General features: G+C 45.7%; 1 long non-coding RNA gene across 1 annotated transcript in view; it reads left to right on the plus strand.

Moving 5' to 3' along the window:
• Positions 1–25715, plus strand: part of LOC145350860 (uncharacterized) — a 73808-nt gene that overhangs the window by 30026 nt on the left and 18067 nt on the right. The window lies entirely within an intron of this gene.

The raw sequence follows: 25715 nt of genomic DNA on the forward strand, positions 1-25715 counted from the left end.
GTCAAATCCTGAACAATTGGTACCCCCTTCACCACCTCCAACGTCCACTCCCTCCATCACCAACACACAGTGATGTGTGTATCATTTACAAGATGCATTGCAGCACCAGGGCAGCAGATAGCTGGAACATCACAGAAACATAGAAATTAGAAGCAGGAGTGGGCTATTCAGCCCTTTGAGCCTGCTTCGCCATTCATCTTGATTATGGCTGATCACCAATTTCAATATCCTGGTTCCCCCCTTTCCTCCCATAACCCTCAATCCCTTGAGCCCCAAGAGCTCTATCTAATTTCGTCTTGAAATCAGACATTGTTTTGACCTCACTGCCTGCAAGTTCCCCTCCAAGTTACTCACCACCCTGACTTGGAAATATATCGGCTGTTCCATCGCTGTCATCAAAATCCTGGAACTTCCTCCCTAACAGCACTGTGGAGGTACCTACACAGCTGCTCAAGAAGGCACCACTTTCTCAAGGGATGGGCAACAAATGTTGACCTTTCCAACAATGCCCACATCCAAAGAAAGAACATTTAACAATGAAGAAGCCTCCGCTGAATGAAGATCTGACTGTTTGGTGTTGAGTTTTACTTGGTCTTTGGTCAACGCTTATGTCCCTTCAGACACACTGAATACTTGTCCAGTTCCCTGAGTCAGTGTAGTGCACAACATTCTTGATCCCATGAGAGCTGGCAGTTGAATGATTATTGGAGCAGGCTGAGCTGGAATCCTCAAATCATCACATGTTCTTAAATATTATTCACCAAGGACTTTGTGATACCTGCAGCCTGGGACGAGTTAATGCCTCTGTGAGGTGTGAACCTGCTCCCATTGTCTCACCTTCCTCAACCTTCAAATCTCCCTTCCACCCATCGCTGGGACTTCATTCAAGACTACCTTGGTAGCTATCTTGAGAGTTGCCCCTTTGATGATCAGTGGTTAGCCTCACAGCGCCAGGGACCTGGATTCAATTCCGACCTCGGGTGACTACCTCTGTGGAGTTTGCATGTTCTCCTCATGTCTGTGTGGGTTTCCTCCGGTTTCCTCCCACATTCCAAAGATGTGTGGGATAGGGTGGATTGGCCAGGCTAAATTTCATTTCAGTGTGAAGGAGATTAGCAGGGTAAGTACATGGGGGGGTTACAGCGATGGATTCTGGGTGGGATTGTTGTTGGTGTGGGCTGAATGGCCGCCTCCTGTACTGTAGGCGGTTCTATGATTTTATGAGTCAGTGGGAAGAAGGGAAGACAGAGAGAGAGAGAGAGAAGTACAGACATACATGGAATAAGAAGACATTATGTTTGCATTACCCTGGGCTTTAAGAGACAGACCTTCACCAGAACAAACAAACCATCACATCTCCACCTTAGATGGAAGGCAGGTTGTATTTTTTTTTCCCCAAACACCTGTAATTCAGCCACGATGAGGTTTTTTAACCTGCCAGGCTGCTCGAACTGAAGAGGAGAGAGGGCTGTCCAGCTGTGCCGAGTGACAGATAAGGCTTTGGCAGAGTCAGATTTGTTTAATGAAATGTGTGCGGATTGTAATTGTGGTAATCAGAGGGCAAATCTCAGGGGAAGACGGCGGCGGAAAACATGGATTCGGGAATGGGGATGAAAACCCAAACCGTACAGCACGGGAGACTGGTACAACTTCTGGAATTTTTTCTGAAAAGAAAGAATTAAAATAGCTGGCTGCTCGTTCGGCTTAAAAAGAATGTTATTTTGCTAGCCTGGATGTGCATCCCAATGACCTGACTCTGAAACATCAATCTCCACACAGCGGGGAACCAAACTGATTCACAGCAAGACGAAAACATCTCCACAGTGGGACAGCCGGGAGCGCATCTTGACTCAGCCTGGCGTGTAAATATTCCAGATCTCACACAAGGATTTTTTTTCTGTCTCTCTCTCTCTCTCTCTATCGGGTCAGAGGTGATATTGGAGCATAAAGGCTGGCAGGGAGAGGCTGGGCCGAATGGCCTGTCTCTGTGCCCGCCCAGCGAGAACCAAGTTCACAAGGGGCCAGTGGTGACATTTCAGCGGCTGGCCACCTCCCCCAGCTCCAAGCTCCAAGAGGAAATGAACAAGGCAACATCTTCATCTCCAGCTTTATGCCAAAAGCAATGTCTCACGGTCAGAGGGATATAACATTGCGGACATCTGCCACCAACTCTAATCTCCCTCGCTGCACTCGTACCATCTGGAGCAATGTGTCAGAAGATAATAACTGGTGCCTTCACTCACACGGTGATGTCAAGCCATGCTACATATGGCTCTACGGTTTTTAAAGGGGGAGCAAGAGGAGGCCATTCAGCCCCTTGAGTCTGTTCCACCATTCTGTTATGCCATGGAGGATCTACCTGCATTTGCATGCACCCACCTGCATTCCTTAACTCTTAATGGTCTTGCCCAAGGGTGGCACAGCGGTTAGCGCTGTTGTCTCGCAGCGCCAGGGACCTGGGTTCGATTCCAGTCTTGGGTCACTGCCTGTGTGGATTTTTGCACATTTTCCCCATGTCTGCGTGGGTTTCTTCCAGCTGATCCAGTTTCTTCCCACACTCCAAAGATGTGCAGGTTACGTTGATTGGCCATCCTAAATTGCCCCTTACTGTCAGGGGGATTAGGAGGGTAAGTATGTGGGGTTACTGAGTTGGAGTGTGGTCAGTGCAGGTTCGATGGGCCAAAGGCCACCTTCTGTAAGTTCCATGATTCTAACAGAATGACTGTTACATTTGTGCGTCCACTGTGGCATATTGGGCAACACTGGTGTGCAGTTTTGGTGTCCTTTATCTGAGGAAGGATGTCCTTGCTATGGACGAAGTGCAGCAAAGGTTTACCAGGCTGATTCCTGGGATGGCAGGACCCTCATATGGGGAGAGATTAAGTCAGTTTGGATTATATTCACTGGGGTTCTGAAGAGTGAGAGGGGATCTCATAGAAACTTATAAAATTCTAACAGGGTTAGACAGGGTAGATGCAGAAAGAATGTTCCTGATGGTGGGAGAGTCCAGATAAGGAGTTGAGGATAAAGGGTAAACCTTTTAGGACTGAGGTAAAGAGAAATTTCTTCACCCAGAGGGTGGTGAATGTGTGGAATTCACTACCACAGAATATAGTTAAGGCCAAAATGTTGTCCGATTTCAAGAAGAAATTAGATTTTGCTCTTGAGGCTAAAGGGATCAAGGGATATGGGGGGAAGGGAGGATCAGGATATTGAATTTAATGATCAAAATGAATGGTGGGGCAGGCTCGAAGGGCCGAATGGCCTTATCCTGCTTCTAGTTTCTGTGTTTCTATTGTTACTCATCCCCCAGCCCTAAGGATCTTGGTTCTTCACCCACTTCAGAGTTTGAGTATGGCAATCGAGGTTGACACAGAGAGGTACTTCACTGTTGGAGATGCTACTGTCTCTCTGATGAAAAATTAAACGGAGCCTTTGTCAGCCTTAGTAAGAGACCCAACAGCCGTTATTTCAGAGAAAAGTAGCGGGAGTTTTCCCCGAGTGTCCTGGCCAATATTCATCCTTCAGTCAACGTCACAAAACAGGTTGGCTGAAATTCTCTGGTTGTTCTCTGCATTCTGTAAGTGCAAATGGTTTTAGTTTAGGCAGGCATCATTATCAGCGCACTGGAGAATCCCACCGGCGTAAGCAGCTGGCGAATCCTGCCTATTGTCTATACTTTATTACAATCTTTGAGTGAGTTTGCCGTAGCAAATTGGCCGCTGCCATTATCACAATACAGGGGCAGCACGGTGGCTCAGTGGTTAGCACTGCTGCCTCACAGCACCAGGGACCCGGGATCGATTCCCGGCTTGGGTCACTGTCCATGCAGAGTTTGCACATTCTCCCAGTCTCTGCGTGGGTTTCCTCCGGGTGCTCTTGTTTCCTCTCACAGCCTGAAAGACATGCTGATTGGATGCATTGTCCGTGCTAAATCCTCCCTCAGTGTTGCCGAACAGGCGCCAGAGTGTGGTGATTAGGGGATTTTCACAGTAACTTCATTGTAGTGTTAATGTAAGCCTTACTTGGTGACAAAATCAAAAAACTTTAGCAGCGACTACAATTTTAGAAGTACATAATTAGCTGAAAAGTGCGATATAAATGCAGGCATTATTTCTCATTTTATTGACGTTTCAGGTCAATGATCCATTATGGGAATGGTCTCAGCATCTAGTTGAGGGGAGAATGTTCCAGATTTTCAGAACCCTTTATGTGAAGTAGTTCTTCCTAACAATCTAATTTTAACTTCTAATTTATGACCCCCAGACAGTGCCACATCCCCCCAAGCCCCACTGCCCCCACCACACACACACCAGAGGGAAATAATTTCTCTCTACTTACCTTATTAACTCATTAAATCAACTCAAATATCTCCATTAAATCATCATATAATCTTCATTATTCAAAAGGAGTGCAGCTTAATCTATGTGATCTTTTACCCATGATGTCATCCTGCTGATTTTGTGCTGGAAACCATGCCAAGGCCAATATAACCTCAACAGAATCCAGCATTAAGAAGCGAACACAGCTCTTCGGGTGTGGCCGAACCATAGCTTTGTATAACTGTAACATATTCTATCCCTCTCTTTACATCTTCCTTGAGAAACACTGCAGAGGGATGTAAGGCATAACAGTAAGTTGGATGTATATTTTTTCCTTCATGGCTGGCAACATAGCTAACTTGCCAGAAAGCTGCATGCCTCATTCAGCCACACTCATGAACCAACCCCGCTATTTTTATTCATTCCTGGGACACGGGCGTCGCTGGCTGGCCAGCATTTTTCCCATCCCTAGTCACCCGAGGGCGGTTAAGAGTCAACCACATTGTGTGGCTCTGGAGCCACAGGTAGGCCAGACCAGCTAAGGACGGCAGATTTCCTTCCCTAAAGAACATTCGCGGCAGTCCTTGACAGTGGGCAGCGGATGTGTGACCCATCCAAAAGGTGTACTTAAGGTTCTATCGACTGCCCCATCGCAACAAAATAAGAGTAAAAACAACAATAACTTTCACTTGTATAGCACTTTTAAGATAATAGATGTTCAAATAGATGTGAGTGGGTAAGACGCTAGAAAGTACAGAGGACCAGCAGGATCTTGGGGTGCATGTCTATAGATCCCCGAATATATTTGATGAAATGGCATCACCAACTTGAGTGATGGATTTGTTGCTTTATCATCTTCATGTGAAGTGGGGTGGCACAGTGGGTTAGCACTGCTACCTCATAGCGCCAGGGACCTGGGTTCAATTCCCAGCTCGGGTCACTGAGGAAGTTAGCACGCTCTCCCCATGTCTGTGTAGGTTTCCTCCGGGTGCTCCGATTTCCTCCCACAACCTGAAAGACGTGCTGGTTAGGGTGCATTGGCCGTGTTAAATTCTCCCTCAGTGTACCCAAACAGGTGTCGGATTGTGGTGACTAGAGGATTTTCACAGTAACTTCATTGCGGTGTGAATGAAGGCTATTTGTGACACTAATAAACAAAAGCAAACCATCATCTTTAATAAGCTGCTTTTTAATCATTGCCTAGTATTGTCTTAATGAACTCCCTGATCTCCTTCACAATAATACTCTGTGAATAAACCAAACTCCTCAGTTAGAATGCTGTCAACATCCTGACAGGTGGCAATTGACCTGGAATTTAAATGGACCAGTTGGATAAATACTGAGGCAATAAGAGCAGCACGGAGGCTGGGAATCCCATGGTGAGTAACTCACCTCCTGACTCCCCAAATCCTGTCCACCATCTACAAGGCACAAGTCAGGAGTGTGATGCAACACTCTCCACTTGCCTGGATAAGTGCAGCTCCAACAACACTGCGAATCCGCCATTCAATAAAGATCAACTGTGATCTTATTGAAGGGCAGAGCAGGCTCGAGGGGCCAGATGGCCAACTCCTGCTCCTTGTCCTTATGAAACCACTCAATGATTCAGATTCCACCGCGCTGCGAGGCAGTGAGTTCCACAAATTCACCACCCCCTGCGAGTGGGAAGTAAGGTGTGAAGGATGCCAAGTAAAACCAACCGATTCTTTTATTCTCCACCGGTGGTGTCAGATAAATGGAATCGGTGAGCTGATACAGCAGGCGCAATCTGGCCAATACAGGAAGCATCAGTAAATGTTATCATTTTAGTTTTTGCTTCAGCAAATCACATTTGTAAGACCTGCTGCTTAAATCCTTGCAACATGTCTGAGGAGGGTGGTGTTGTAGTGGCAATATCACTGCACTAATGATTCATGATGTGGAGATGCCAGCGTTGGACTGGGGTAAACACAGTAAGAAGTCTGACAACATCAGGTTTAAGTCCAACCGATTTATTTGATATCACATAAATCGGTTGGACTTAAACCTGGTGTTGACAGACTTCTTACTAATGATTCAGGCAACCCTGGTTAATGTTCTGGGTTCAAAACCTACCATGATAACTGGTGGAAACTCAATGAATATAATCTGGAATTAGAATCTGGAATTAGAAAGTGAGTCTCGGGAATGGTGCCCACAAAACTATCATCAGTTGGTGTAAAAGTCCAGCTAGGTCCTTTAGGGAAGGAAATCTGCCACCCTTACCTGCCACACTGAAATGGCCCAAACCACTCGTTCAAGGGCAATTAGGGATGGGTAAAAGAATGTGTCGGAGACGGCCAAATCCCGTGAAACCATCCGACAGACACCTGCCTGCGTCAGGATAAAAGCGTGATCACAAATTAACTTGACTCTATGAGAAACTCATGTTTGTTCGTCTACCCGAGGCTGATGGCTTGTGTTTTGTGAAGTAATTAATCTGAAGGAAAATTTGGCCGTGGGAAAGCTTGATTTTCAATTATGAATTCTGTCAACAAGAATTCGCATTCTCTTCGGGATAGCTACCTGCAAAGCTTTGTGTTTCTTCTTTGTGTGAGTAACCATAAAACAACTACAAAATGGAGTTATTTGTGCATTAAACTGGAGAGATGTACAAATAACCAGAAATCAGGAATCAAATTCTGAGGTGTTGACTTTTAAATGTCTTAACGTAGGCTCCTGATCTTATTATTAGAAATCTAATGCTCCCAAGGCCAATATAGTAATTGCCTTGGGGCATTGCAACAACATCGTACTACATGTTACTATATGATAGTTAAGTTATTACACTATAGATAAGAAAGTCCACCAATGCCTCTACTTTCTCAGAAGACTAAGGAAATTTGGCATGTCGGTTACGACTCTCACCAACTTTTACAGATGTACCACAGAAAACATTCTTTTTCTGGTTGTATCCCAGTTTGGTATGGGCTCCTGCTCTGTCCGAGACTGCAAGAAACTACAAAGGGTCGTGAACGATGCCCAGTCCATCATGCAAACCAGCCTCCCACCCACTGACTCTGTCTACACTTCCCGCAACCTTGGAAAAGCAGCCAGCATAATCAAGGACCCCACAGATCTGGGCCATACTCTCTTCCATCTTCTTCCTTTGGAAAAAGATACAAAGGTCTGAAGACACATACCAACCAACTCAAGAACAGCTTCTTCCCTGTTGCCATCAGATTTTTGAATGGACCTACCTCACATTGAGTTGACCTTTCTCTACACCTTAGCTCTGACTGTAACACTACATTCGGCACACTCTCCTTTCCTTCTCTATGAACGGTATGCTTTGTCTGTATAGCGCGCAAGAAACAATACTTCTCACTGTATACTAATACATGTGACAATAATAAATCAGATCAAATCCAAACATTGAAGGTGTCATGTAACTGAAGGTGGTTGTTGTAAATCACTCCGATGTATTGTGGCTTTGTCCCTTCACAAAATGAAACTCTGAGCCACAAAATTGTAGCGAAAGGTCATTTTCACCCTCAACATTAAGGGCGCAATATAAATGCAGGCTTCTGTCCTGTTGCCGGACTGGCCGCAGAATCCCCCTCTTTTCCCTTGACCAAGAAGTAGTGGCAGTGTGAGGACACTTGACTGGCTGTTTGGGCTGGGTGATCCCTCCTCAGAACCTGAACAACCCGTGTGGGTGGATTAATTTAGCGTGACTGCATAATGGGAACAGCTGGTGATCAGGAACATAAGGCAGTGAAAAACGCTTCATCAGAACACTCTGAATGCTTGAGAACGATTAAGAAGAAGTTTCCATGTTTTTTGCGGGAGACAAAGTTCCAGTTGTCACAGCTTCGATTTGATTGGATTTATTATTGTCATGTGTATTAGTGCACAGTGAAAAGTATTGTGTCTTGCGCGCTATACAGACAAAGCATACCGTCCATAGAGAAGGAAACGGGACGGTGCAGAATGTAGTGTTACAGTCATAGCTAGGGTGCAGAGAAAGATCAACTTAATGTGAGGCAGGTCCATTCAAAAGTCTGGTGGCAGTCGGGAAAACAATAGAAGGTAGAAGTTTCTACTGCTCTGAAGCAGTAAAATAAGCTTCAGTATCAACCTTCATTTTAACCATTTCACCATTTAAGGCAACGTAAACCTTTAATCTTTCCCCTAGTTTCAGATCAGACTCAGTGCAACTCAATTGGTCTTCAGTATATGGTATGGCTCCTGCTCTACCCAAGACAGCAAGAAACTACAAAGGGTCGTGAACGATGCCCACTCATCTGGGCTCAGATTACTCTGGCATTTTTGTTCCAAGTAAACCTTCTTTCTCAATTGCCAGTTTATTTTCATCTGTGGTTTGTCCGTGTGCTCTACTGGCAATGCCCACTGTACTGTGATCAGCCTTAGATCCACATGCCCGCCATATGTGTCCCTTTTTCCCCACAGTAACGAGAATCAGTGGTTTTTCACTCGCAGGCTTCTACATTATACTCCCTTCATCCTCGGCCCTCTGTCCCCTTCCACTACCACAAAACTGCATGTCCACGAGGCCTCTCAGCAACTTTTACAGATGCACCATAGAAAGCAACATTTCCAGTTGTATCACAGCTTGGTATGGGCTCCTGCTGTGACCAAGGCCACAAGAAACTACAAAGGGTTGTGAATGAAGCCCAGTCCATCAGGCAAACCAGCCTCCCATCCACTGACTCTGTCTGCACTTCCCGCTGCCTCAGAAAAGCAGCCAACATTATCAAGGACTCTGGACATTCTCTCTTCCACCTTCTTCCATCGGGAAAAAGATACAAAAGTCTGAGGTCACGCACCAACAAACTCAAGAACGGTTTCTTCTCTGCTGCCATCAGACTTTTGAATGGACCTACCGTACACTAAACTGAGTTTTTTCTTCACTCTATCTGTATCTGAAACATTATATTCTACACCCTCTCCTTTCCTTCTCCACTGCGTTTTGTATGTTTTGCCTGCATAGCACACAAGAAACAATACTTTTCATTGTATCCCAATACATGTGACAATAATAAGGGGGAGCTGATGGCCTAGTGGTATTATCGCTAGACTATTAATCCAGAAACTCAGCTAATGTCCTGGGGACCCGGGTTCGAATCCTGCCATGGCAGATGGTGGAATTTGAATTCAGTGAAAAAAAAATCTGGAATTAAGAATCTACTGATCACCATGAAACCATTGTCGGAGAAACCCATCTGGTTCACGGATGTCCTTTAGGGAAGGAAATCTGCCGTCCTTACCTGGTCTGGCCTACACGTGATTCCAGAACCACAACAAAGTGGTTGATTCTCATCTGCCCTTCGGGAAACTAGGGATGGGCAATAAATGTTGGTCCAGCCAGCAACACCCATGTCCCATGAATGAGTAAAATAAAATTATAAAACCAAAAAACCTATGATTTAAACCTTTCCTCAGTTCTGGCAGGTCATTATTGGTTTGATTTGATTTATTATTGTCACGTGTATTAACAGACAGTGAAAAGTATTGTTTCTTGCGCACTATACAGACAAAACATACCGTTCATTGAGAATGATGTGGAGATGCTGGTGTTGGACTGGGGTAAGCACAGTAAGTGGTCCCACAACACCAGGTTAAAGTCCAACAGGTTTATTTGGTGGCATGAGCTTTCGGAGCGCTGCCTCTTCATCAGGTGGATGATGACATTGAGGGCTGAAGGGCCTGTCCTGTGCTGTACTGTTCTAAGAGTTGTGTTCACAAACAGGGAATATGTAGGCACACACTCAATTTACAAGATAATGGTTGGAGTGTGAGTCTTTACAGAAGGAAATGAAAGGATGCAGAATGTAGTGTTACACTACATCACACAACATTGATGGGAAAAGTTTCCTGTCCGCTGATGCTGCCAGACAGTATTTTCAGCATTTTATGTCCTTATTGCCAAGTCAGTGGCTGGAATTTTACTGCGGGACAGAAATCTCCGTTCACCCCGGACAGGAGTTTACGATCTCGCCCGAACAAAGTCGTAAAATCCCACCCACTGACTTTACTCTCGGATGTGCAAAGTGAAGAGAGTCTTTCTTTGTTCATCCTTCTGGATAGCGAAAGGAAAAGTTGGTGTTGATGGCAGTGCAGATATGTTAGTGTCACCACAAGGTGTCACGTATCGTTATTTACAATGCTGAAGTTAGGCTCCTAAAACAAAAGCCAGTGTCAGTGAGCCCACCTCAAGGCTTTGACTTCACATTGTAATTTCTTAATTAGTCGGAGATTATGTCTCGGGGCATACGGGTATAAGAGAGAGCTTTCGATCCTATTAAATTTCAAGAAACCGTGATATTTTTAATATCCTTTCTGCGTGTCTATAAATTAAGACCTTTAAAGTTTCCTCGTGGGATTAGATACAAGGTTTTGGTAAATTAGAAACACAAGAACTAAAGCTGCTGGATGGATGATTGAGATCTCGGCATAGCTGACGATGAGATCCATTAACCATTCAGAGCTCTGTTATTCCGCACAAAATCACTTGCATTGTCTCTGGAAATTTTCCCAGCTGTTTATCCTGAAGCCATTGAGCCGCACAGTGTGTGTTTGCGTGTGCGTATGTGTGGGTGTGTGTGTGTGTGCGCGTGTATGTGTGTGTGTGAGTTTGTGTATGTGTGTGGTGTGTGTGTGTCTGTGTATGTGTGTGTGTGAGTCTATGTGCGTGTGTGTGTTTGTGTGTTGGTGTGTGTAAGTGTGTGTCGGTGTTTGTGTAAGTGTGTGTGTGTCTGTGTATGTGTGTGTGTGTGTGTGTGTAAAATGTTGCAGTGGCACTCAGAGCTGTTTGCTAGAGAACGAATACAGATGTACATTTATAAGAATACTTGCAGGGGAAGGTGTTAGATGTGAAACGTACCTTGTTAGCAACTCCATTATTCCAAAGGCAATTGGTTAGAGTATTGGATTTTAAAGCAGAAATCGAACATTCCAAATAAAAAGACCTCACCGAAAAGCAATTTTGAATGCTGAGAACCAAGCAGCCACAATAGCAATCTGCATTTCAGATCAGTTCAGTCCAGGCTATACAAACAGTAAGTGTTGTCACTTTAAGTGTTTTATACTATTGAGAGCAACTGTCTGCACATGTCGGCTCAATACCTTTCCATTGCTGGCACTCCAGTGTAATCACTGTCCTCCTATCAGTATTCATTGCTGTGTGTGGCCTCAACTACACTGGGAGACCAAACAGGGATCAGGTAGCCACGTTTCTGGATGCCTCCTATGGTCAAGAACAAAAGACAATACAGCACAGGAACAGGCCCTTCAGCCCATCAAGCCTGCATCAATACGCGCTTTCTATCTCTCTGCCTCCCATTCATGTGTCTATCAAGATACGCCTTGAATGTTGCTAACGTGCCTGCTTCCACCACCTCCGCTGTAAGAAGTACCACAACACCGGGTTAAAGTCCAACAGGTTTATTTGAAATCACAAGCTTTCGGAGCACTGCTCCTTCATCAGGTGAGTGAGGAAGGAGCAGCACTCCAAAAGCTCGTGATTTCAAATAAACCTGTCGGACTTTAACCTGGTGTTGTGAGACTTCTTACTGTGCCCACCCCAATCCAACGCTGGCATTGCCACATCATGGTCACCTCCACCGGCAGCGCGTTCCAGGCACCCACCACCCTCTGTGTAAAAAAAAACTTCCCCTGCACACCTTCCCTCAACTTCCATCTCTCATCTTAAACCTGAGCCTTCTTGATCTTTCCACCCTGGGACAAAGCCTCTGAGTCTCCACTCTGCCTGGGTGTCTCATAATTTTGTAGACTTCTAACAGGTCGCCACCCCCCCCTCCTTCCAGTGGAAACAATCCCGAGTTTAAGAACATAAGGAATAGGAGCAGGAGTCGGCCATCTCGCCCTTCGAGCCTGCCCCGCCATTCAATAAGATCATGGCTGATCTGAAGTGGATCAGTTCCACTTTCCCATTTTCTCTCCATAACCCTTAATTCCCCTGTCTATCAGAATCAGAGTTTATCCAACCTCTCTTTATGCCTAAAACCCTCCAGATCAGGCAACATCCTGGTAAACCTTCTTTTCATCCTTGCCACAGCATCTACAAGGTTCTGATAGTGTGGTGAGCAGAACTGCATGTAATACACTGAATGCAGCCTAACTAAAGTTTTATACAGCCCCCAGTGTGATGCTGGTTTTCTGTCATTTTAGTTCTTTATCCACTCCTACCCTAATCCCCCCGGCCTTGGTCTCCTGTAATCTTAGAATCACAGAATCCCTGCCAGGCAGGAGGCCATTCGGCTCATTGAGTCTGAACTGACAATAACTCCATCCAGGCTCTATTCCTGTATTTCCTCTAGCTAGTCCCTCCCGACACTAGAGGACAATTTAGCAATGGCCAATTCACCTAACCTGCCCCCTCCTCAGGGTGGATGGAAAGGCAGAGGTTACATAATGTCTGGGTGGCAGGGCCTGGAATATGGGGGAACAAGGTCACAGAGGGGAGAGGGTGGGAGGGCAAAGCTTGGCATGGGGGCATGAGGGGCCTGGAGGGGGTTGTTGTGGGAGGCCATGGGGTGGCATAGATGGGGCACGAGGAGCGTTTGGAAGAGTTTGTTTGACAGGACAGAATTGGCAAAAATGTTTCCACTTGTGCTGAGTTCACACCAAGAGGCCGGAAGCGAAGATAGTCACTAATAAATCCAACATGGAAATCAGGAGAACTCAGGGATTGGTGAGAATACTGCAGAGAGTGATACAGCCGAAATCTCCCAGCCCCGCCCGTAACGGGAATTGTCACGGGCTGGATGGAAAGTTTGACCTCGGGCGGGATTTTCCGATCCTGGGGTGGCCTGGGGAGCAGGACCAGGAAATCCCACCTAATGAATTTAAGGAGAAGAAAATGAGGGAGAAAGAAATAGGGGAGTTATGCTGATGGGGCTACGTTGACTGGACTGGTGGGAAGTACGAGGACAGACCAGTTGATCCAATAGGCCAATGTTTTGAGTTGTAAATGGTAATCCAAGGGGATCGCAATTCTAATCTCAAGAAAGCATATGGCATGCTTGCCTTTATCGGATGGGGCATTGAGTAGAAAAGTTGGCAAGTCATGTTACAGTTATATAAACGTTGGTTAGGCCACATTTGGGATACTGTGTCCAATTCTGGCCACCACTATCAGAAGGACATGGAGGGAGTACAGACAATGTTGCCTGGTATGGAGGGTATTCGCTATGAGGAGAGATTAAATAAACTGACATTGTTCTCCCTGGAAAGACAGAGGCTGAGGGTCGACCTGATAGGAGTTTATGCAATTATGAGGGACACAGGTAAGGTGAACAGTTGGAAGCTTTCCCCCAGGGTAGAAATGACAATTACAGGGGGGCACAAGGTCAAGATAAGGGGGGAAAGGTTCAGTGGAGATGTGCAGGAGAAGTTTTTTACACCGAGGGCAGTGGGGGCCTGGAATGCACTGCCAAGTGAGGTAGTTGAGGCAGACACATCAGTGATATTTAAAACTTGACACATGAACAGACAGGGAATAGAGGGATACAGGTGGTTGGTCTAGATAGGACAATATGGTTGGCAAAGGCTTGGAGGGCCGAAGGGCCTGTTCCTGTGCTGTACTGTTCTTTGTCCTTTGTGAGGGAAAATGCTCGTGAAGTGATTGTGCAGAGATCCCCATACACTTCAATGTTGTAGAAACTTACGGCTCGGTAGAAGGCCATTTCGCCCATCACAGCCGTGCTATCTCTTTCAAACAAATGATTCAAATTTAGTCCCACACACCAGCGCTTTTTCTCCACAAGCCATCAAACTATTCTTCGTCAAAGCCTCCCGAGTTTCTCTCTGTATCTCAACGTACAAAAGCAGAGCCGAGCTCACAATCGACAGACGCTGATTGGAAGTGGGGCTGCAGTCAGGGGGTGGTCTTCTGAAGTGAGAATGTGATATAATTGCCTGGAAAAACTGAAGAAAACCCACTTCAAGCAATGGACCCCCTCTGTGACCCGCTCAATAACCAGCAAACAGCAAGCTCTTAATCACCACAGACAATTGGTTCATTAAAGCAACCTTTCCCCATTCAGACACACGCATACAGATACATACAAACACAGGTTTTAGTTACAGATTTGTTCAGTTGTCAATAACACTGAAGAGTACATTGTGAGAGGATGTAAAAGTGCAAAGGTCAGGGTGTGCAGTGAGAGATAAGCCTTTCCATTGGTAAGAAATATTCTATAACCTTCAGTGTGAGCTTCTGAAAGTAGAGGTCCTTGTCTTGTGTGACTGTTTCGAGTGATCACTAATGAGAACGGCGTGTAATGAGAGAATTGCACAATGTACAATTCCGACAAACATTATTTAAATAAGCAATTTTTGTTTCAGGTTGAAAATCCATCAAAACTGCCTGCGCGTTGGGACAACTTTTATCCCCAACTTTTCATTAGTTCAAATCAATAAATTCCAAAAAGACTAGGGCCAGGATTTTCAGGCCTTCCTGCCACTGGGATATTCTGGGTCCTACGGAAGGTAACCCCCCTACATGGCAGGATCCTGGTGGCGTAACTTTGGTGAGACTGGAAGATCCTGCCAGTGGTCAATAGCAGGGTATCTTCACCTCCAGAAAACATGCCATGGGCTGGAGAAGGGTGGGGGTGGAGGGCTGGAGTTGACGCAGAAGGTCCCAGCCCAAGTCCTCTTTTGCTCTTAATAACTTATTTTTTTTAAGAACCCCTTAATTCAGTGAAGTGGTGATGCATGAAAACCAAATGGCTGGATTTACAAAGCATTTTAGATTAATGACCATGTCGCTATAATTATTAATTCAATTCTCACATTGGGTTCAATAACTTTACTGTCTTCGGTCATGAGATGTGAAAATCATTGGCTGGAGCAGTGCTGAGGAGGCATCTTCTTGAACGAATGTAGTCCATGTGGTGTAGGTACACCCACAATGATGGAACAGTGATACAGTCCCAAGTCAGGATGACCTTGCAGGTCGTGGTGGTCCCATGTGTCTGCTGTCCTTATCCTTCTAGGTGGTAGTGATCACAGATTTGGAAGATATTGTCGAAGGAGCTGTGGTACGTTGCTGTTCTGTATCTTACGGATAACAGATGAAAAAACTTTGTGTGCTCCTTACAAGAATTGGATCTCGGATAATCAGTCTGATAACTTAATGACAATGGGAAGGTAGAGAGAGGTGGTGGTGAGGGGGAGCTGGGTATCATGAGCATAGATGTTAAATTTAACACTGCCTTTGGCAGGTATTGCCAAGAGGTGGGTATAGATGAGAAATAGGGAGGGAATATGAAGTAACAATGCCAGGGCAGGAAGGGGTGTCATTGTAAGTGAATCTCTGGCTACAATCAGATAGATAATAATGAAACCATGAGAGTGCAGCACTGCCTAGACTGCTTTGGAGGAGAATGGTGTGGTCAAGTTCATCAAAGGCGACAGAAAGATCATGAAGGACGAGAAGGGAGATTCTACTTCTATTAATAAAGTCCCATATACATTTTTAAAACAAACCTTCTTGTCCTGCCATCTTTAAAGATTTGTTTAAAGTACAGTATTTTTCAAATCTCCCTTTTATAATTGTTCCATTTAGTTTCTATCACTTCTCCATGATCTTCTGACCAAATGTATCACCTCACATTTCTCCATATTAAATTTCTCCTGCCATGTGGTGGCCATTTCTCCAGGTCTGTGAGAGAGTGGGCAACATCAACCTGACAGAGAACGCTTAACTGCAAGTCTACCAAGCCTGCATCCTTAGCGCATTCCTCTGCACTGGTGAGACCCATTCGGCCCATCGAGTCTGCACCAGCCACATTCCCACCCAGGTCCCACTCCCACAACCCCACACATTTACCCTGCTAATCTCTTGACATTAGGGTCAATTTAGCATGGCCAATCAGTCTAATCCACACATCCTTGGACTGTGGGAGGAAACCGGAGCTTCAGGAGGAAACCTACGCAGGCACAGGGAGAATATGCAAACTCCACACAGACAGTGACCTGAGGCTGGAATTGAACCCGGGTCCTTGGCACTGTGAGGCAGCAGAGCTGAGCGCAGTGCCACCATGCCACCCCTCTGTCTCTGACGGGTGTCTCTGACATCTCTTGGTAAGACATGGTAACCAGCTCCAAGGTCCTGGAGTGAACGATGCACCTTCTCAGCCCACTTGCCTCCTCCAAAGTGAATGCAACAGAGACTGCCGTGCCAGATTGAGGGTCCTGGGCCACACCAGGCAATCCTTACCACAGAGTTAACCATCACGGCACAAACTATTCTCCTACAAGACAGAAGGCAGCCACCACTAATATAAGGTCATAGAATTATCATTGAATCCCTATAGTGCAGAGGGAGGCCATTCAGCCCATTGAAGGGGAGATGATAGCTTAGTGGTGTTATCGTTAGACTATTAATCCAGAAACTCAGCTACTATCCTGGGGACCTGAGTTCAAATCCCGCCACAGCCGATGGTGGAATTTGGATTCAATAAAAAAACCTGGAATTAAGTATCTACTGATGGCCATGAAACCATTGTTGATTGTCAGAAAAACCCATCTGGTTCACTAATCATAGAATCCCACATGCAAAAGGATGCCATTCAGGTCTGCACTGACCACAATCCCACCAAGACCCTATCCCCACAACGCATTCACCCTTACTAGTGCCCCTGACACTAAGGGGCAATTTAGCATAGCCAATCCACCCAACCTGTACATCTTTGGACTATGAGAGGAAACTGGAGCACCCAAAGGAAACCCATGCAGACATGAGGAAAATGTGCAAACTCCACACAGACAGTTACCCAAGCTGGGGAATCAAACCTGGGCCTCTGGTGCTGTGAGGCAGGAAGCTCACACAGACACGGGGAGAACGGGCACACTCCTCACGGACAGTGACCCCCAAGCCAGGAATCGAACCCGGGACCCCAGTGCTGTGAAGCGGCAGTGCTCACCACTGTGCCACCCCTCGGTTACTGCTGTTGAATTTCATGTAACCTGATTCGCAGTTTCAGGGCCAGAAGGGAAAAACAGTGCATTGTTCGAACATAGCCACATCTTTCACTGCGTTCCCGCAATGCTCCAGCTTAATTTATCGGTGAGTGTTACTGGGATCCACAACCGGGAGTGATGGAGACAATACCGAGCCTCACCACAAAATAACATGAGCACACAGCAGGGCGTGTACCTACTGAGGTGACAAGAGTTCACACTGGCTGTGTCTGAGGCACATTCTTCCACACTGCTGAATATTAATAGTGACTTAAACCTAATTAATATCCGGATTCTCTTTTCTCCAGCAAACCCTTTAAGCACAGAAGAAATTAGCGTCGCCAACCATCTCGTACGTTTCGAGAAAAAGACATTGCAGTTTGTCACGCTTTAGATAAGATAAGAATTGCTAAGTTAATTAGAGACAGCGGGGAAGACGACATCATTATTGATAGGACATATATCTTCCTTATCTACCGTACTACTTACAGCCGCAAGTAATTAGTGCTGCAGTTCCTCATGAATTTATGTTCCGATCTGCATATTATTGCTAACTGTTCAATTTAAATTTGTTCCCCACCATGGTGCTTGCCATTAGTCAGCAACGAGAAACAAAATGAAATTTCTGATACGCACACGTTCCAAGTTTTCTCAGGTTCCGCTTTCACCAATCTCGCGCTGCCTACCCTCACCCTGAGAACAGGGTGCGGCACCGTGGAGCGCTGCTGCCTCACAGTGCCAGGGACCCGGGTTCAATTCTGGCCTCGGGTAAAGTAAATTTATTCATGAGTCACAAGTAAGCTTACACTAACGCTGTAATGAAATTCCCCGAGTCGCCACACTCTGGTGCCTGTTTGGGTCAATGCACCCTAACCAGCACGTCTTTCAGACTGTGGGAGGAAACCGGAGCACCCGGAGGAAACCCAGGCAGACACGGGGAGAACGTGCAAACTCCACACAGACGGTGACCCAAAGCCGGGAATTGAACACTGTGAGGCAGCAGAGTTGGTGATTGTCTGTATGGAGTTTGCATGTCCTTCCCGTGTCTGCGCGTGTTTCCTCCAGGTGCTCCGGTTTCCTCTCATAGTCCAAAGCCCCCTCCTTTCCCCTCAACATGCCACCCAATCAGGCCCTCTTCCCCCTCAGATGTAGTTCTTAAAAAAAATCTCAAGGGCACTTCTCAGCAGTATAATCAGACAAACTTTGACAACATTACAGCCACGTTAGAAGATATTAAGGATAGGTGATCAAAGCTTAGTCAAAGATGTCGGCAGGAATTTTCCACCATCAGGGCTGGGATTTTCCCATCCCGCTGCGGTGAATGGAGATTTGACTTGTCATCAAATTCTCCGTCTTCACTGCAGTGGGAGCGTGGCGTGAACGAGTGGTAAGATCGCACCCATCATTTTTATAGAGTACATTGATATAGAGAAGGGAGATAGAGCGCTGGTGCAATTTTTCCAGAGACAATTGCCTCTGATGTACAACAGCAGATTAGAATGGATTTCCCATCGGATTTTTCGATGCTGCTATCCTACATTGAGATGCCAGGTCTCTGCTCATTGGCTCCCAGTTCAGAATGGTGTGATTTAGCAGTTAATTAGATATGATGCTCTCACCCATTTCTCCTCACTGTCTGGATTTCTTCACTGCATTATCCGTATTTCACTGAGAGAATTCACTACTTTCTGCACCTGAATGTCACTGACTGAAAAAATACCACACAGCTTAAAGCACAAAACTGTTTGTTTAGATTCTGCATTTGAAAACTTTTCAAACCTGTTGTTTAGATTCTGCATTTGTTTTCCCAACTCCGAGGTGTTGCCTCATGTTCCAATGACTATCATCTGAAGGAGGTTTTAAGGAAATTTAGCATGTCCGCTATGACTCTGACCATTTTTACGGATGCACCATAGAAAGCATTCTTTCTGGTTGTATCACAGCTTGGTATGGGCTCCTGCTCTGCCCAAAACCTCAAAAAACTATGAAAGATCCTGAATCTAGTCCAATCCATCACACAAACCAGCCTGCCATCCATTGACTCTGTCTACACTTCCTGCTACCTCAGAAAAGCAGCCAACATAATTAAGGACCCCACGTATCCAGGACATTCTCTCTTCCACCTTCTTCCAGGGGGAAAATGATACAAAAGTCTGAGGACACGTACAAACTGACTCAAGAACAGCTTTTGAATGGGCCTACCTCGCACTAAGTTGATCTTTCTCTACACCCTAGCTATGACTGTAACATTACATTCTGCACTCTCTCCTTTCCTTCTCAATGAACAATATGCTTTGTCTATATAGCACACAAGAAATAACACTTTTCACTGTATACTGAGACACATGACAATAATAAATCAAATCAAAGTCATAGAATCATATAGCACAGGAAGAAATCATTCAGTCCATCATACCTGTGCCAGCTCTTTGAAAGAGCTATTCAATTAATCCCACTCTCCCCTCCTTGCTGTTTACCCATTGCCCTGCAAGTAATTCTTTTCAATTACTATATCCAAAGTCCAACGGTGTGCAGGTAAGGTGTATTGGCCGTGGTAAATTGCCCCTTAGTGTCAGGGGGTCCAGCAGGGTAAATACATGGTGTTGCAGTGATAGGATTTGCGTGTGCTTGTTGTTGGTGATGACTCAAGGGGCTGAATGGCCTCTTTCTGTGTGATCCGCCATGCTGTTGGACAGAGCTTCCCACGTGCTTGTTGTACCAACAAGGTCACTCCTTGAGCAGAATTTTCCAGGGGGCATCAAAACTGTTTGTGTGTCCCGAACCTGCACTTACGAACTCTGCAAGTGTTACATGAGGCAGCTTCCTCAATGGCCTTCTCCACATCTGCCATTCCAATAAAGAGGGTAGGGGTGGGTGGTAAACCAGCAATGTAGGAGAACCAATGGAAAACTTTGATCTGTAATAAATTCAACGTGCAATGCCTCGTAAAAGATTCAAGTAACAGCTCAATGGATTTCTATCATCCTCCAGCCACCTGTACTTATTTCCAGTTCCCTTCATAGTTGAATACACCTCAAGTACCCCATTGAATCTGATCACAATGTTGACGGAGTCTAAGCCTGATTGACAACCTGTGATTTGACTTCCTTTTTTGCAAACCGCAATAATTTGAGGGGTCTGAGTGAGGAGTGGGGGGGGGAGAGGGTCTGAGTGGCAGTAGATGCAGAGTAACACACAACATGTGTATTGAAAGTGATGCTGTCTGCACAGAACAGAGAATGAAACTAAACAGGAGTCCGTAAAACACCCCAATGAAATCGCCAGCAAATCATGTGACTGGCTGTTAAAGCAACCATGTGACTATTTAAATATTTAAAAATGGCGATGTTCAAGTCTGAGATTGATGGACATTTAGCCACAAAGAGAATGAAGGGACATGAAGTCGAAGGTGAACAATCGTAGAATCCCTACAGTGCAGAAGGAGACCATTCGGCCCATCATGTCTGCACCAACCACTATCCCACCCAAGACTATTCCCGTAACCCCACACGTTTACCCTACTAATCCCGCTGTTAATAAGGGCCAATTTAGCATAACCAATCAACCTGGCCCGCACATCTTTGTAGTGTGGGAGGAAACTGGAGCACTCAGAGGAAACCCTCACAGACACAGAGAGAATGTGCAAACTCCATATAGACAGTGACCAGAGGCTGGAATTGAACCCGGGTCCCTGGCGCTGTGAGGCAGCAGTGCTAACCACTGTGCTACTGTGCTGCCCAGTGATCTAATCAAAAGGTTAAGTGACCTCAGGGAGCCATATGGCCTACTCCTGGCCTTATTTCATATGTTGTTATGTCCTTAAATCACCTGTGGCTGAATTGTAGCCCTCTTGACTTGCACTTACATAGTGTCTTTCACGATTTCAGGGTGCTCCAAAGTCCTTTACGGTTAATTAAGTACTTTGGAACGGTTATAAATGTGGGAGACTTGGGTGACCTCCCTTTGCTCTTCTTCAGAGTCCCAGGATATTTCACATCCAATTGAGAAGGCGGACAGGGACAGGGTTCAATGTCTCGAGGTGACACCTCCAACAACACAGCCAGAGTTCCCTCCGCACTCCACCGGAAAGGTCAGCTAACATTTTGTTCTCAACTCACTTCTTTCATTCATACACGAGCGATAACAAGATTTTTTTTTAAAAGATCCAGCGTTAAAACATTCCACAAATATGGAAGGCCTAGCAAATCGGCGCCTTGCCAAGTGTATATCTACTTTGAAAACCTTCCATTGTGTTTAACTGAAAGGTCTGCAATTTCATTAAAAGGCTCAGGGTTCTTGTCCTAAGAATGAATTTTAAAAATTGTAAGGAATCGCCATGGCAGGTTTCGGCAGCTTTTGAGTTCCCTGACTACCTGATTCTCAAGTCTGACAGTTTTATTAGGTTTTTTCTTGATGTCTATACAATAGCTGCTTTGTGTAACAAGTCATTTCACTTAGATCCAGGAATTGAATATATACACACTGCCTCACTCTCACACCAGCTTCAAAATGCTTCTCGTTATCAGCCACATGGCATGGCAGTACGGAGGCACAGTGGTTAGCACTGGATAACAGTAAATTACTGCGGATGCTGGAATCTGAAAGCAAAAGAGAAAACGCTGGAAAATCTCAGCAGGTCAGGCAGCATCTGTAAGGTGTTAGCGTGGATAGAGGATCGGCTTGTCTAATAGGAAGCAGAGAGTTGGTATCAATGGGTGCTATTCTGGTTGGCAGTTAGTGACTGGTGGAGTGCTGCAGGGATCAGTGCTGGGGCCTCAACTGTTTACCATTTATATAGATGATCTGGAGGAGGGGGCTGAGTGTAGGGTGACGAAATTTGCTGATGACACGAAGATGAGTGGAATAGCAAATTGCGTGGAGGGCGTGGAAAGTCTGCAGAGAGATCTGGAGAGGTCTGTACTCGTTGGAGTTTAGAAGGATGAGGGGGGAATCTTATAGAGACGTATAAGATAATGAAGGGGATGGATAAGATAGAGGTAGAGAGATTCTTCCCGCTTAGAAAAGACAACAGGACTAGAGGGCACAGCCTCAAGATAAGGGGGAGGCAGTTTAGAACGGAGATGAGGAGGAACTTCTTCACTCAAAAGGTGGTGAATCTCTGGAATTCTCTGCCCGTTGAAGTGGTGGAGGCTACCTCGCTGAATATATTTAAGTCACGGATAGATGGTTTTTGATAGGCAAGGGAATTAAGGGTTATGGGGAGAGGGCGGGAAAGTGGAACTGATCCACTTCAGATCAGCCATGATCTTATTGAATGGCGGGGCAGGCTCGAAGGGCTAGATGGCCTACTCCTGCTCCTATTTCTTATGTTCTTAAAAGAGCTGACGTTTCGAGTCCAGCTGACCCTTTGTCAAAGTTCAGTGGTTAGCACTGCTGCTTCACAGCACCAGGGATCTGGGTTCGATTCCCAGTTTGGGTCACTGTCTGCGCAGAATCTGCACATTCTCCCCGTGTCTGTATGGGTTCCTCCGGGTGCTCCGGTTTCCTCCCACAGTCTGAAAGACGTGTGGGTTAGGTGGATTAGCCTTGCTTAAAAATTGCCCCTTAGTGTCAGGGAGATTATTTGGTTAAATATGTGGGGTTACAGGGGATAGGGCCTGTGTGGGATTACTGTCAGTGTAGGCTCGATGGACCAAATGGCCTCCTTCTGTACTATGATAAGCTTATAAGAGTAAGCTTTACTTAAAAACCCCTAAAATGATGCTCAGGATGTGACTGCAGGCAAATTCGAAAAGAAATGTCAACCACTTTAGATGCAGGAAATTGAAATGGATATTAATAACTCATTTACATTGAAACTGGGATTGCTGAAGCCACAGGGACCACCTGTGGAGAGAGAAGCAGAGATAACGGGCTGAACGCTCACCATCCAGAAGATGTCCAGCCACTGGCCAACCTTGCTCCCCGCAGTGGGCGGCAGGACCCTGGGATGGCACCTTGCAATCAGAGACTCATTAACACAGGCTGCCACAGGAGCCTCGGGTTGGACATCAGGATGGCCATTGCCAGCAAGGGGCACCTCCATGGAACAGCCATGAAGGAGGACCCTCCTCTCCCCTCGGCAGCCCACAGGGAGGCTCACCAGAGTTTACTGACACGATGGTGGGTCCACACAACATTGGCAAAATTCCCACGGGGGGGTAGGTAATGACTACTCATTGGCAATTTAAGCGGCTCAGTTGACCATCAGGTGGGCAGGTGCTCTGCGCAGGTTCCTGCCTTGGCAACGTACTTCAGTAGAGGTGAAACTCAGGTTACTGGGATTACCCTACTGGGTGGTAAGGAGGAAAGATCTGTGATATGTTAGCGGGCAGGAGAGATTAAACAATAAAAGGGATGATGATTGCAAGATAACATTGGTGAAGGGACAACGGTAACTTGTAACTGTTAGGAATGGTATGTATCATTTGATGCTTATTAAGAAGAGTTATCAATGTCTCTGACATGCATTGTAAAAATAGTTTTTAAATCACCAGCATTGAACAGAATATTATTGTCTGCTGAATTAAAATTTATTTATTAGTGTCACAAGTAAGCTTACATTAACACTGCAATGAAGTGAAAATCTCCTAGTCGCCACACTCCGGCACCTGTTCGGGCACACTGAGGGAAAACTTAGCATGGACAATGCACCCTAACCAGCACAACTTTCGGTCCGTGGGAGAAAACTGGAGCACCCGGAGGAAACCCGCACAGACACGGGGAGAATGCACAGACTCCTCACAGACAGTGACCCCAGCCAGGAATCATAGAATTCCTACAGTGCAGAAGGAGGCCATATGGCCCATCGAGTCTGCACCGACCACAATCCCACCCAGGCCCTAATCCCATAAACCCACATATTTGTTCTGCTAATCCGTTGACACTAGGGACATGGTCAATCAACCTAAGCCACACACACCTTTGGACTGTGGGAGGAAACTGGAGCACCCGGAGGAAACCCACGCAGACACAGGGAGAACGTGCAGACTCCACACAGACAGCGACCCCAGCCGGGAATCAAACCCGGGCCCCTGGCGCTGTGAGGCAGCAGTGCTAACCACAGTGCCACCGTACTGTCCTTTTTAGGGTCGCTTTTTGTAAGCTCTTTGTTTCAGTTGCGCGGGTGAGCATGGAGAGGCAGTCGCGCAGACCATTATGTGGGATATCTTCCTTCCATGTGGTCAAAATATTAATCGTAGCCTTCCACATCGGTTGAATTCTAACATTGTTTGATTACACCTGATTACAGAAAGTCAAGTACATTTCCATTTAGAACGCTTGTTTAAATAGCCGTGAAGATGGTGACCGCTCAAAAAAAACCAGCATACATCATGATAGATTTGAGTCACTTTGTGGTTTGCATTCATTTAAATCTACTCGTTGCTTTTTGAAATTATGCATTTAGCAGCAATTCATTTCCAAAATGATGCGGATACATCACCATTGCAGAGTGACAGAGTGTCATTAATAAAAGTACTAAGTGTGGCGCCGTGGGATCAAACACCTGCAAATTAGCAACACAATAAAGGGAGCTTAACAAAGAAATAAAGTGCTTAAAGGTTATCATATTAGTCATAAGTAAATGACACAGAATGTAAAGATAGTGAACTTTCTACAATTTACTTTTCAATACAGTGCGCAGATGCTTTCTGCACCTTAGCAACCTGACAGATAAAGGATAAAATTTTTAATTAGAATTACTGCATTTTTACCTGCAGCTTTATGTAGATATCATGAACTCCATAAACTAAGAACGTAAGATTTAAGAGCTGGCACGGTGGTTAGCACTGCAGTCCTAGGGATTCGAATCCCAGCTTGGGTCACTTTCTGTGTGGAGTTTGCATGGGTTTCCTCCGGGTGCTCCGGCTTCCTCTCACTGTCTGAAAGACGTGCTGGTTAGGTATATTGATGTGGGTATGCCGGCGTTGGACTGGCGTAAACACAGTAAAAAGTCTGACAACACCAGGTTTTAGTCCAACCTATTTATTTGATAATATACTCGCAAGCTTTCGGGTTAGCCCCTTCGTCAGGTGAATGGAGAGTTCTGGCCAGAACTCTCCATTCACCTGACGAAGGGGCTAACCCGAAAGCTTGCGAGTATATTATCAAATAAATAGGTTGGACTAAAACCTGGTGTTGTCAGACTTTTTACTAGGTATATTGACCCAGAGTGTGGCAACTAGGAGAATTTAACAGTAACTTCATTGCAGTGCTAATGTAAGCCTTACTTGTGGCTAATAAGTAAACTTTTACTTTGTCTGTATGGAGTTTGCATGTTCTCCCCGTGTCTGCATGGGTTTCCTCCGAGTGCTCTGGTTTCCTCCCACAGTCTGAAAATCATTGCTGGTTAGGTGCATTGGCTAAACTAAAGTCTCCCTCAGTGTACCCAAACAGAAGCCGGAGTGTGGCGACTAGGGA

Source organism: Carcharhinus amblyrhynchos, chromosome 1, assembly GCF_965287045.1.
Source record: "Carcharhinus amblyrhynchos chromosome 1, sCarAmb.v2.hapA, whole genome shotgun sequence".
Lineage (NCBI taxonomy): Eukaryota > Metazoa > Chordata > Chondrichthyes > Carcharhiniformes > Carcharhinidae > Carcharhinus > Carcharhinus amblyrhynchos.